The following is a 12,908-nucleotide window of genomic DNA, read 5'->3' on the forward strand; positions in this document are numbered from 1 at the left end:
ATTTCCCCCAGAATGTTATCTCTTTTGAATTTTGTTTATCGTATATTTAATTTTTTTACCTGGTTAAGTTTATCAATTTTTTCTTTTTGCTGTTAGCTTTTGCTTAGTTCTTCTGTTTTAAAGTTTTGAATCTTTAACCAAACATATTTACTTCCAGTAAAACTGCTGCTTTTTGTTTTGTTTTTTCTTTTGCATTTAAATCTTAGTAAATCTGGAATAAATTTGGCTTTAGATATTAGATAGGCACTTAACCATATTTTCAGTCTATGATGTTAGCCAGGTTTTCTTCAAAGTCTTAATTGAATTTATTAGCATCTTACTTCTGTTTTGTTTTGTTGGCATCAAGGCATGTGGGATCTTAGTCTTCTGACCAGAGGTGGAACCTGCACTCCCAGAATTGGAAGGCAAAGTCTCAACCACTGGACCACCAAAAAGTCCCAGTAGCCAGGTTTTTTAAGACACCATTTGTTAAAGAGTCTCCCCAACAACTTGAAATGCCCCCCTTATCACATATTTTGTTGTTGTTCAGTCTCTCAGTCATGTCCGACTCGTTGTGACCCCATGGACTGCAGCACGCCAGGCTTCCCTGTCCTTCACCAGCTCCTGGAGCTTGTGCAAACTCATGTCCATTGAGTCAATGATGCCATCCAACCATCTCATCCTCTGTAGTTCCCTTCTCCTCCTTCCTTCAATCTTTCCCAGTAACAGGGTCTTTTCCAATAAGTCTGTTCTGAGCATCAGATGGCCAAGGTATTGGAGTTTCAGCTTCAGCATCAATCCTTCCAATGAACATTCAGGACTCATTTCCTTTAGGATGGACTGGTTTGATCTCCTTGAAGTCCAAGTGACTCTCAAGAGTCTTCTCTAACACCACAATCCAAAACACACATTTCATGGGCCCATTTATGGATTTTCTGTTAAGTTTCTTGGATATGAATGATTGTTTCTTTTTTTTCTTCTTTTACCTCTAGAGACAATTTATTATTTTTTTTTAGCTGTGATGCTGCATTTACAATATGCAAAAACACAAATAAAACTGCCTAAGGTGTTTTGTCACTGAATGGCTTTTTCTATGCCTATAACACATTGTTTTAATAACCATAGTTTAAAAATACATTTTAGTAGCTGTAAGAAAGTCCGCTATCACAATTATTCTCTTTCAAAAGTTTCTTGACTATTTTTGTACATGTATTAGAATTTATTTTTAATTAATTAAAAATAATGGAATTAAAATCTGAAAATTTTAATAACATACATTATTTTCAAGGCCATGGTGTACATTCTTCTCTAATCAATTCTGTTAAGTATCTGAAAAGTTTTATTGTTTAGTTTTACTTTTGTTTACTTTTAAATCTAGGTTCTATTCATATTTGTCAAAGTCAGTAATGTAATTCATACTTTATATCTTGCTGTTATTGTGATTTTTTTTTCATTATGTTTTAAACTGATAATACAGGGAAGGGAAGAAGTATTGTTTTTGTAAATTTCTCTTTTATAACCACCTTTTATTGAAAACAAGCTTATTAGTTCTAAAGTTTCTTGAGTTTGTAGGGTGTGTGTGTGTGTGTGTGTCTGTAGAGGGTGGTTGATTCTTTGGACTTTCCCAGCTGGATGTCTCATTTTCATCTCCAGCTTCCTATTTCCCACAGTTCCTCAAGACAGAGAAACCCTCTCTCAGCCTGCGTGGACTGGACTCAGAAACCGTGGTACCCTTCCTTGGACATGCTTCTCACAGCTGCCCTTCCCCTTGGCACCCATACATTCTTGGGTGGTTATGCCTTTAATACATAATCTCATTCTGTCCATCCAAGCTCCATAGCCAGACAACTGAGATTTCATTTTACAGATAAGGAAGTGGAGGCTCCAGGAAAGAGACAATTTACCAGACTGAGCATCTACTAATAATTGCAGAGCCTAGGAAAAGGTTGTGGTTGGGGGGGGGCACCAGGCACCCAGAAGTCCTCAGCAGACCTGCTCTCCAGAGTGTGTGCCAGCTCCCTGGATGTCTCACGGTCCTGCCTTGGTCTCTTGCCCCATTTTCTTCCGCAGGAGAGTCAGGGACCCAAACACTAAGCTGCACCGCCCCCCCCCCCCAGTCTCGGGGGCATGTTAAAGACTTAGGGACCAAGTCCTCAAAACTATGACCCCAAAGTTCCCCACCCTCTTCTACCTTAGGCACATGGCTCTTTTTTTGTCCATGACTCCTGAACATCTAGAAAAACACCTTCAACAAGGAAGTTTAATCCCTGGGAGAGCGAGTGCAGGGCAAACGGGGAGGGAGGGTACGGCCTTTGGGGGTCAGAGGCCAGCTTTGCTGCTTGCAAGCTGTGACCTCAGGCAAGTCACTAGACTGCTCTGAGCCTCGGGTCCTCCTCTGGAAAGGTAGCGATTTCCTCTGCCTGAGGTTCCCTTAGCATCAAATACACTAAAGTCCCCCAGGAGCCAGCGCAGTGCCTGGGACGTGGTGGGGACCAACGAACCGCCACAATCACTATTAAGATAAGGTGGATGCAGGGGGAAGAACTTCGCTGGTCTGAAGGCCGAATGTGACCCTCTGGCGGTCGCTCTCTGCTTTGCTGCGTTTCTTCCCACGCCTGGTCCAAGAACAGAGGGAGCGCTGGTTGAGGACGAAAGGGACGCCAGCGACCCTTTATCCAGCAGCTCCCAACTCTGGGGGCAGCTCAGAGGGGACAGGCAGGGCGTAAAGCTACATGGCTGTCACCTGGGGTCGGGGTGTCCAGGCTCTCGTCTCCTCTTCCCACCTTCCCACTAGACACAGATATCACTGTCATTCCCAATTCAACAGGGTTAAACCAAGCTATGGTTTTTCCAGTAGTCATGTATGGATGTGAGAGTTGGACTATAAAGAAAGCTGAGCGCTGAAGAATGGATGCTTTTGCACTGTGGTGTTGGAGAAGACTCTTGAGAGTCCCTTGGACTGCAAGGAAATCCAACCAGTCCATCCTAAAGGAAATCAGTCCTGAATATTCACCGGAAGGACTGACGCTGAAGCTGAAGCTCCAATACTTTGGCCACCTGATGTAAAGAACTGACTCACTGGAAAAGACCCTGATGCTGGGAAAGATTGAAGGCAGGAGGAGAAGGGGATGACAGAGAATGAGATGGTTGGATGGCATCACCAATTCAACAGACATGAGTTTGAGTAAACCCCGGGAGGTGGTGATGGACTGGGAGGCCTGGCATGCTGCAGTCCTTGGGGTCCCAAAGAGTTGGACACGACTGATGAACTGAACTGAACTGAACTGAACATAAACCGAGCTCATCCCCAACCCGCTTTGTTCTGGACATCTGGCTCCCTCATCCGTGACTACTGTTGGGCGGAGGAGACATCAGTTGACTGCAGGATAATTTCTTTCACTTTTCAATGATTCTTCAAGTAGCAACACCCCCCCCCCAAATGATCTTAACATACATATTAAAATCTAGTGTATGACACAGCAGCAGTAGAAGGAATTGGAGACACGAGGCATGAGAATATCACTTCTGTTCACTATAGAAAAACTAATTCCACCAAGAAACACTCAGGCTGCTAAAATGAGTGGGTGAAAGGGGAGAGTGACAGGCCATTATATGATCCCAAAATATCTCCCCACAAAATATGTATTAAACACGAAAGGAAGGAAAGAAACTTTACCTTGAAAATATCAGACACGTATTGTTTTCATCAAGTGGACCAAGCCATTACCACCAGCTGTGTGACCGAGGGATGTCACGTGTCACCCACCGGATTGCAAGGGAGAGGACACAGTGCATGCAACCCACTCTAACCACGAGGAAACACTGGACAGACCCAAACGGAGGTCCCTTCTATGAAATGACCGGCCTCTGCGCTTCAAAAAATACGTAGTCCTGAAAGTCAAAGAAAGACTGAGGGGCTGCCTTGGATGGAAAGTGACGGCCGAGGCGAGAGAGCTGGCTGTGATGTGTGATACTGAACTGGAACCTTCTCCCTAAACAATGCTCCTGGGACATTTGGTGCATAGTCTCCAGCTGGAGGAGGTACAGAAGCTCTTTGTCCTGATCCTGCAGCTTTTCTGTAACTTTGAAGCTGTTTTATGTTAAAATGTTGAAACAAACTAGAGGATGGGGCTGCCAGCCAGTGAAGAATAGAATCTTCTGCTTCCTGCCCTGAGAGCATCAGACAGTCCTCCCCCGCACTCCTGTCGAAAACAACTGGATAACTGGAGAAAATGCTCAAATGGCCTTGGGGAGCAGGCAGCGCTGGAGGAGAGGGAGGAAATGAGGTGAGTTATACGGTGGGTCAGATGGTAAAGAGTTTGCCTGCAATGCAGGAGATCTGGGTTAGTTCCCTGGGTTGGGATGATCCCCTGGAGAAGGAAATAGCAACCCACTCCAGTATTCTTGCCTGGAGAATTCCATGGACAGAGGAGCCTGGCGGGCTACAGTCCATGGGGTTGCAAAGAGTTAGACGTGAATGAGCGACTTTCTTTTCTTATTCTCTCCTTGTGCCAGGAAGGTAAAATCCAAACAGGCACAAAGAAGGGAAGCCCAAGCAGAGCTCAGTAAGCTCCCTGAGTTAGAGAGTCAGAGATGGAAACTTGCAGAGGTCAAGACAACCAGAACTGACAGCACAGAGCAAGCAGGCAGGGGGAAAGCAGATGAAGAGCTCTGGGTGGGGTTCCCTGAGTCTTTGGCTAAATACAAATTGTACACGCATGGGGGGAAATGCTGTGGGGCAGATGGAAACACTTCCAGGGAAGGAACAATTACTGCAGAGCTGAATAGTTCCCCAAACTCAGAAGCATGAGGAATTGTATTTTATTGCCATCAGCCAAAGTGAAGAGATTTCATTGAATGCATTGAATTCATTGAGATTTCATTGAATGCAGGGTGTTGGGTAGAGAGTCCAGACATGCCGCACCTTACAAGTGGGTTAAATTGGTCATTGAGGAAAGGCTAGACCAACCTTGAAAGAGCTTCAAAACAAGTCTTAAAAGATCAAAGTGATCTGCAAGTAAACTACTAATAACTGCTTCCCGTAAAAATTCCAGCACTCTTTATTAGGTGTTCTTTAAAGCCCCTTTCCATCTTGAAAGTCCATGATTTTTTATGCTAACCAGCTGATCTTTTTTAGTTTTAGCTTTATTGAAGTATAATTGACATATATAAAGTGTACACTGTGTTGATTTGATATATGTATACCTCATGAGAACATCATTCCCCATCTAGTTAATTAACACATCCATCACCTCACATAATTATCTTTTTTCTTTCCTTTCTTTTTTGGTTAAAGGTCTACTCTCCTAGCAAATTTGTTGTAGCTGTGTAAGGACGCGGTAATTCTTCATTGCCGCCACTGGGTGGCACTTCCAGTTTTTAAATCCCCTGCCTGACGGCAGATTTGAAATTCTCTTCCTTGTGGCTCCAGGAGTTGGTAATGGACAGGGAGGCCTGGCGTGCTGCAGTCCATGGGGTTGCAAAGAGTTGGACACGACTAAGCGACTTTTTCACTTTTAAACCCATGTTCGAGTTTGTCTTGTATAGAAGAGAGTATTGGTAACTAAAAGCTTGTAATATCTCGTTGTCTCCTGAAACCCTGGCATGTGGGAGGAGAAGTCTGAAGCTGACTCACCTGGAACATTAGTGAGGGGGTCCGCACACTGTCCCTCCTCCTAGGCTCCTGACTCACCTGCCTTCTCCCCTCTGAAGGGCGCATAGGGCTGGAGACGCCCTGAGCAAGTTCCACACAGCATAGACCCTCATCTTTAAAGTTAGGGTCACAAGATCCGCCTTCGTGGTATACTCCAAACGTGGGACACCCCAAAATATCTTATTTCTAAAATAGAGATCCCCAGGCTCCATCTCCAGGAATCCTGATTCTGGTTAGGGTGAGGGTATTTCCCAGGCTACTGGGAAGACTAAATGAGACTCCACAGAATTTTGGGGAAATCCAGTGAGACCGTATATGGAAAGTTCCTAGTGCCACATGCAGCACAGAGTAAGTGCTTGCCGATCTGGAGCTTTAATTGTTTTTACCACCAGGGGTTAGCAGCCCAGGTGCCCGTGACTGTGTCTGTATATAGTAGATACCAGTGTGTGCGTGTGTGCTTATTTGCTCCGTCGTGTCCGACTCTTTGTGACCCTATGGACTGTAGCCTGCCAGGCTCCTCTGTCCGTGGGATTCCCCAGGCAAGAATACTGGAGTGAGTTACCCTTCCTTTCCCCAGGGGATATTCCCATCCCAGGGATTGAAGCTGGGTCTCCTGCATTGCAGGAAGCTTCTTTACCATCTGAGCCACCAAGAAATCCCAGATGCCCAGTAAATACTGTCAAATGAATGAAAAAAAAAAACTTTCCAGGCAGACCCCGGGGATGGAGGCTCCAGAGCCCACCTGCAGGAATGAAGGAAACAATATGACCACCTGTCCCACCAGCACCCCTATTCTGCCCACTGAGTCTCCAGTGACCCTGGATTGCACATGCATTCTGGAGATGCGAGGGGAGGCGGGATGGGGGTGGGGGTGGGGGTGGGTGGGTAGAGGGAGTCTGTCCTGAGAAGACAGCAGCCTGGGGGAGTATGCCCAGAGCCCTAAAGCCAGGCGAGGACACGGCTCTGCACCCTGACCCCCAGGGCTTCCTGGGAGAGAGCCTCTGCTCCCCGTGTCACATGCATTACATCTGTGACAAGATCCTCTATGAGCTTCCCCAATGGCTAGTGGTAAAGAATTTGCCTGCAATGCAGGAGACATGGGAGATGCAGGTTTGATCCCTGGGTCGGGAAGATCCCCTGGAGAAGGAAATGGCAGCCCACTCCAGTACTCTTGCCTGGAGAATCCCATGGACAGAGGAGCCTGGTGGGCTGCAGTCCATGGGGTCACAAAGAGTCGGACACGACTGAGCGACTAAGCATGTGCGCATGCCCTTCTATAACTAGAGGGCTCCGGTCGCCTGGGGAATGAGGAAACCGTGGGCACAGCCCAGCAGCGGGCACCCTGGGCGGTCAGTTGGGATGCAGCAGCAGAAACTCAGGGTGGCGGGTGGGCCAGCCGTGCTCCCAGCTGCTCACCAGCTGGTTGGAGCCACTTCAGTGTCTGAATCTCCTTCCCTTGGGCAGAGCAGTTCTGTTTGTCCTCCTAAACCTCAGAGCTTCCAAGAACTAAATCTGAAACCCCTGAGGCATGAACTGTCCCAGCGATGTGCCAACAGGAAGCCTCTGCTGCCATCCAGAGAAGGAGTAAGTAGGAGGCCCACCCTCCCAGAGGGTTCCCACCAACCAGCCTGGTGACTCAGGGAACCATTTGCCATGTGGTTCCCCATGGCCTCCAGCAGGGGGCAGCCTGTCTGAGAAATTGGGGGCCATGCTCTCCCAACCGGGTGCAGGCTTTCTTAGGTATGCTTCCAGATGTCAAAAAAGAAGGATACGGAAGGACAGGGAAGCCTGGCGTGCTGCAGTCCATGCCGTTGCAAAGAGTCAGACACGACTGAGTGACTGAGCTGAACTGAACTGAACAAAACACCCAGAACTCAGTGGTGTTCGTAAAGTGAAAGTTGCTTAGTCCTATTCGACTCTGTGACCCCACGGACTATACAGTCCCTGGGATTCTCCAGGACCGAACACTGGAATGGGTAGCCGTTCCCTTCTCCAGGGGATCTTCCCCACCCAGGGATCGAACCCAGGTCTCCCACATTGCAGGTGGATTCTTTACCAGTTGAGCCACAAAGGAAGCCCAAGAATACTGGAGTGGATAGCCTATCCCTTCTCCAGCAGATCTTCCCAACGTATGAATCTTTTACCAACTGAGCTACCAGGGAAGCCCTGTTGTTTTTACCACAATTCCCAAAGACACAGTGATGGAAAACGGCCACCACCAGTATATTGTATTCACGGACCCTCTGGGTCAGGAGCTGGGCATGGGGCAGTGGCCCTTCTCTGTTCCAGGAAACCTGGGACCTCCCCAGGAGCGACCCTGGTGACTGGGGTCAGAAGACCTGGGTCCCGGAGCCCACTCCCTAGATGACTTCTTTGCTCACGTGTGTGGCATGTGGGATGGACTGGCTCCTCTGGGCCCGTGGACCATAGTCCCACCAGGGGCGTCTCTGGCCTGGCAACCTCAGAGTAAGCAGGCATCCTGCCCGGTGACTCAGGGTGGCAAGAACAAGTGTTCCCAGAAGGCAAGGAGGAAACAGAGAGGCCTTTCTTCATCTAGCCTCAGAAGTGATGTTGCATCACTTCCACCATACTCTCCCTCTCTCTTTTTGGCCGTGCTGGGTCTTCACTGCTGCTCTTGGGCTTTCTCTAGTTACAGCTCCCAAGCTCCAGAGCACGAGCTCAGGGGTGGTGGCACACAGGCTGAGGTGCCCCGAGGCATGTGGAATCATCCCAGACCAGGGACAGAATCTGTCCTCTGCACTGGTCCATCAGGGGAGCCCTTCCACCGTATTTCCAGTCACACGGGCCCATCCAAGTTCAAGGGGTGGGGACACAGACCTCTCAGTGGGAGGGATATCAAATCATTTGTGGCCATGTTTCCAAACCACCACAGACACAGATGCAAAAAATTACAAAACCTGAGTACCCGTCGTGAGGGTATTGCTTGATGAAATTTTCCACCATGAACCACTGGTATTGTTACCAGCGAGATCAGGAAATAAAAGTGTCTGAAAGCCCTCCTGTGTTCCCTCCCAGTCACTCCCCCCACCCTCATCCCCGATTTCTGACACTGCACGTTACTTTTGCTTGACTTGAACTGAATTGTATACTTCAAAATGGTTGATTGTGTGTTTTGTGAATTTTACCTTGCGTGCATGCTCAGTCGCTTCAGTTGTGTCCGACCCTTTGTGACCCTCTGGACTGCAGCCCACCAGGGCCCTCTGTCCCTGGGATTCTCCAGGCAAGAACACTGCAGTGGGCTGCCATGCCCTCCTCCAGGGGATCTTCTGACCTAGGGATCGAACTCGTGTCTCTTAAGTCTCCTGCATTGGCAGACAGCTTCTTTACTGCTAGGCCACCTGGGAAGCTCAAATTTTACCTTAACTTTTTTTACAAAGGGCACACAGTCCAGATGTACCAGCCAACATTATATCCGAAGGATCTCACCTCAGATGTTGCTTATGCAAGTCTTCTTGTTATGCATAACTTGATCAATCACTGAAGCATGACTACTAAATAAGCTAATGATGTCAGAAATTTAAAAAAAAAGCATCGGTGAATATAGCAGCTCATTGACTAAACTGAATAATGTTCAAAGTGGGCCCTCATTGATGAAATGAAAAGTACTGTTTTTTTAAGATATGTGGGTTGCTTTAAAATAGGTTAACCCCCCACCTACCTCCATACTGCAAAGGACATGAGAATCCGCCAAAATTTCTAACCTGCCCCTAAGGCTTGATTTTTATTAGCCAGCTTTCAGCCACTGATGTAGGAGGGCTTCTGGTTGTTTGATGATGGTCATAAGTAAGGCAAGGAATCTGGTCTCTAGAGTGTGTGCCGGCCTCTGGTGAAGGCTTTGGTTGGATTTTCTAAAAGGTGGTCAAGAGCTGGGATTTGAGACTTCATCAGATTTATAGAATAGGCTGTCTGAGCTAGGCTATGTCTGCTTTCTGGGGATGTTGGTTTAATAAATATCTTTTTTTTTTTTTTTACTTGCCTTGATGCTTAGGGGCTTCCTTGATAGCTCAGTTGGTAAAGAATCTGCCTGCAATGCAGGAGACCCCAGTTTGATTACTGGGCTGTGAAGATCCACTGGAGAAGGGATAGGCTACCCACTCCAGTATTCTTGGGCTTCCCTTGTGGCTCAGCTGGTAAAGAATCTGCCTGCAGTGCGGGAGACCTGGGTTTGACCCCTGGGTGGGGAAGATCCCCTGGAGAAGGGAAAGGCTACCCATCCCAGTATTCTGGCCTAGAGAATTCCATAAACTAGTCCATGGGGTCACAAGAGTTGGACACGACTGAGTGACTTTCACTTTGAAGCTTGAGGAATACTAGTTCCCTGATCAGGGATCGAACCCTCGCCCTTGGCAGTGAAAGCGCAGAATCCTACCCACTGGGCTGCCAGGCAATTCCCATAATAAATAATTTTATGTTTAGGAGAATTTGGTCTGGGGCTGGCTTTCCTTATAACGTGATAACAAGAATGTGGGGGAGTAAACACCCCCCTAAACTTCTTTGACCAATACACTAACCAACCAAGTAAAGGCTGAGTTTTACCGGGTCAAACCGGTTTAGGTAAGTTTGCTCATACCCTTGACCAAGTTTTCATCAGTTTGTTTTTCTTTTTAACCACTGCTCTGTAGGAGTGCCCAGTGAGGTTCTGGATACTTTGTTGCATTTGTTGATATCTTCTTCCCTTTACATGTTAAACCTTCCATTACTTTTCCTTGCAATGTTGTTGTTCGGTCACTAAGTCTGTCCGACTCTTTGCAACCCCATGGACTGCTGCCTGCCAGGCTCCTCTGTCCTCCACTATCTCCTGAAATTTGCTCAGATCTGTGTCCTTTGAGTCAGTGATGCTGTCTAACCATTTCATCCTCTGCTGCCCTTTTCTTTTGCTCTCAGTCTTTCCTAGCATTAGGGTCTGTTCCAAAGAGTTGACTTTTCTGACTCTTTTGTGATCCCATGGACTGTAGCCCACCAGGCTCCTCTGTCCATGGGATTTCCCAGGCAAGAATACTAGAGTGGGTTGTCATTTCCTCCTCCAGGGGATCTTCCTGATCCAGAGATCCAACCAGAGTCTCCTGCATTGTGGGTGGATTCTTTACCACTGAGCCACTAGGGAAGCCCTGTAATGGTACAAAGAAACATGCCTAACTCAAGGACCCATTAAACATGCAACATAGAGTGATTATCGTTTTCACTATAACAGAGTATGGAGAGTTTGGTTTGGATGCTTTCATCTCCTTACTCCTTGGAAGGAAAGTTATGACCAACCTAGATAGCATATTCAAAAGCAGAGACATTACTTTGCCAACAAAGGTTCATCTAGTCAAGGCTATGGTTTTTCCTGTGGTCATGTATGGATGTGAGAGTTGGACTGTGAAGAAGGCTGAGCGCCAAAGAATTGATGCTTTTGAACTGTGGTGTTAGAGAAGACTCTTGAGAGTCCCTTGGACTGCAAGGAGATCCAACCAGTCCATTCTGAAGGAGATCAGCCCTGGGATTTCTTTGGAAGGAATGATGCTAAAGCTGAAACTCCAGTCCTTTGGCCACCTCATTCAAAGTGTTGACTCATTGGAAAAGACTCTGATGCTGGAAGGGATTGGAGGCAGGAGGAGAAGGGGGCAACAGAGGATGAGATGGCTGGATGGCATCACTGACTCGATGGACGTGAGTCTGAGTGAACTCCGGGAGTTGGTGATGGACAGGGAGGTCTGGCGTGCTGCGATTCATGGGGTCGCAAAGAGTCGGACACGACTGAGCAACTGATCTGATCTGATCTGATCTTCCACGTTGCAATTAAATTTCAGGAAACTATCACTTAGGAGTTTTGGTGTAGTAACAAAGAAAAATGATAACCACAATTATCTGAAAAGATGAAACAAACACTCCCCCCTTTTCCATTTATACATCCAAATTTTCCATTTATACATCCACATTCCCAGCTATGGTTTTTCCAGTAGTGAAAGCTATGGTCAAAGCTGTGGTTTTTCCAGTAGTCATGTATGGATGTGAGAATTGAACCATAAAGAAAGCTGAGTGCCGAAGAATTGATGCTTTTTGCACTGTGGTGTTGGAGAAGACTCTTGAGAGTCCCTTGGACTGCAAGGAAATCAAACCAGTCAATCCTAAAGGAAATTAGTCCTGAATATTCATTGGAAGGACTGATGCTGAAGATGAAGCTCCAATACATTGGCTGTCACCTGATATGAAGAACCCACTCACTGGAAAAGACCCTGATGCTGGGAAAGATTGAAGGCAAAAGGAGAAGGGGACGACAGAGGACAAGATGGTTTGATGGCATCACCAACTCGATCGACATGAGTTTGAGCAAATTCCGGGAGATGGTGAAGGACAGGGAAGCCTGGCGTGCTGCAGTCCATGGGGTTGCAAAGAGTCAGACACGACTGAGCGACTGAACTGAACTGACATTCCCAGTGGTCTTCGGAAGCTTGGATTTTCTTCACAGATTTCAAAGAAAGCACAAATCACAGCAATCTAATGCAGAAACAGATGTGATATCCAAGTCTACTGTTAAGGCAGAGATGAAAGACGTGTGTGTGTGTGTGTGTGTGTGTGTGTGTGTGTGAAAGGCATGCAGAAATGTAAAACAATGTTGGTCTTCTCGCTTATACTATTTATGTTAATAGGTAATAGCTTATTGTTGTCATTTTAAAAAGAACAGATTTGTTGAGATATAATTCACATGCACAGACTTCACCCCTTTGAAGTGTACAATTCAATGGTTTTTATTATATTCATGGAGTTGTACAGTCATCATCACTATCTAATTTTAGAATATTTTCAATGTAATGAGGGATGGCATGAAGAGACTTAGGAAGAGCACACGACACTGACAGTTACTTCTTTGGGAAGGACAAAACCTTTTGCTCTAAAACAAATCAAAGGCCTGAGATTTTGTCTTGTTAAAGAGGTTGATAATGCCAAGGTGCACAGGACTGAATGCCTCCAGAGATGGAAGCAGACCCAGGTTTCTGCTCACTTGGAAGCATTTTTCCCTTTCTGCACTTGGGTTCATTCTGACTTCCTAGGAACTTGCAGGTCCATGCTTCCCAGAGGGCTGAGAGACTGGTGCCAACCCATCCAGGCTGAAGGGCATACATGTTCTTGTCTGAATGCCACAGAGCCACAAGAGACTCAAGCCTGCAGGGGTTTTTAGAGGGAGGACTGGCAAATTGTATTTTCCTAAGATGGTCACAGCGGAGGCTTCCCTGGGGTCCAGTGCCTAAGACTCCCTGCTCCCAATGCATGG

Source organism: Bos taurus, chromosome 3, assembly GCF_002263795.3.
Source record: "Bos taurus isolate L1 Dominette 01449 registration number 42190680 breed Hereford chromosome 3, ARS-UCD2.0, whole genome shotgun sequence".
Classification (NCBI taxonomy): Eukaryota; Metazoa; Chordata; class Mammalia; order Artiodactyla; family Bovidae; genus Bos; species Bos taurus.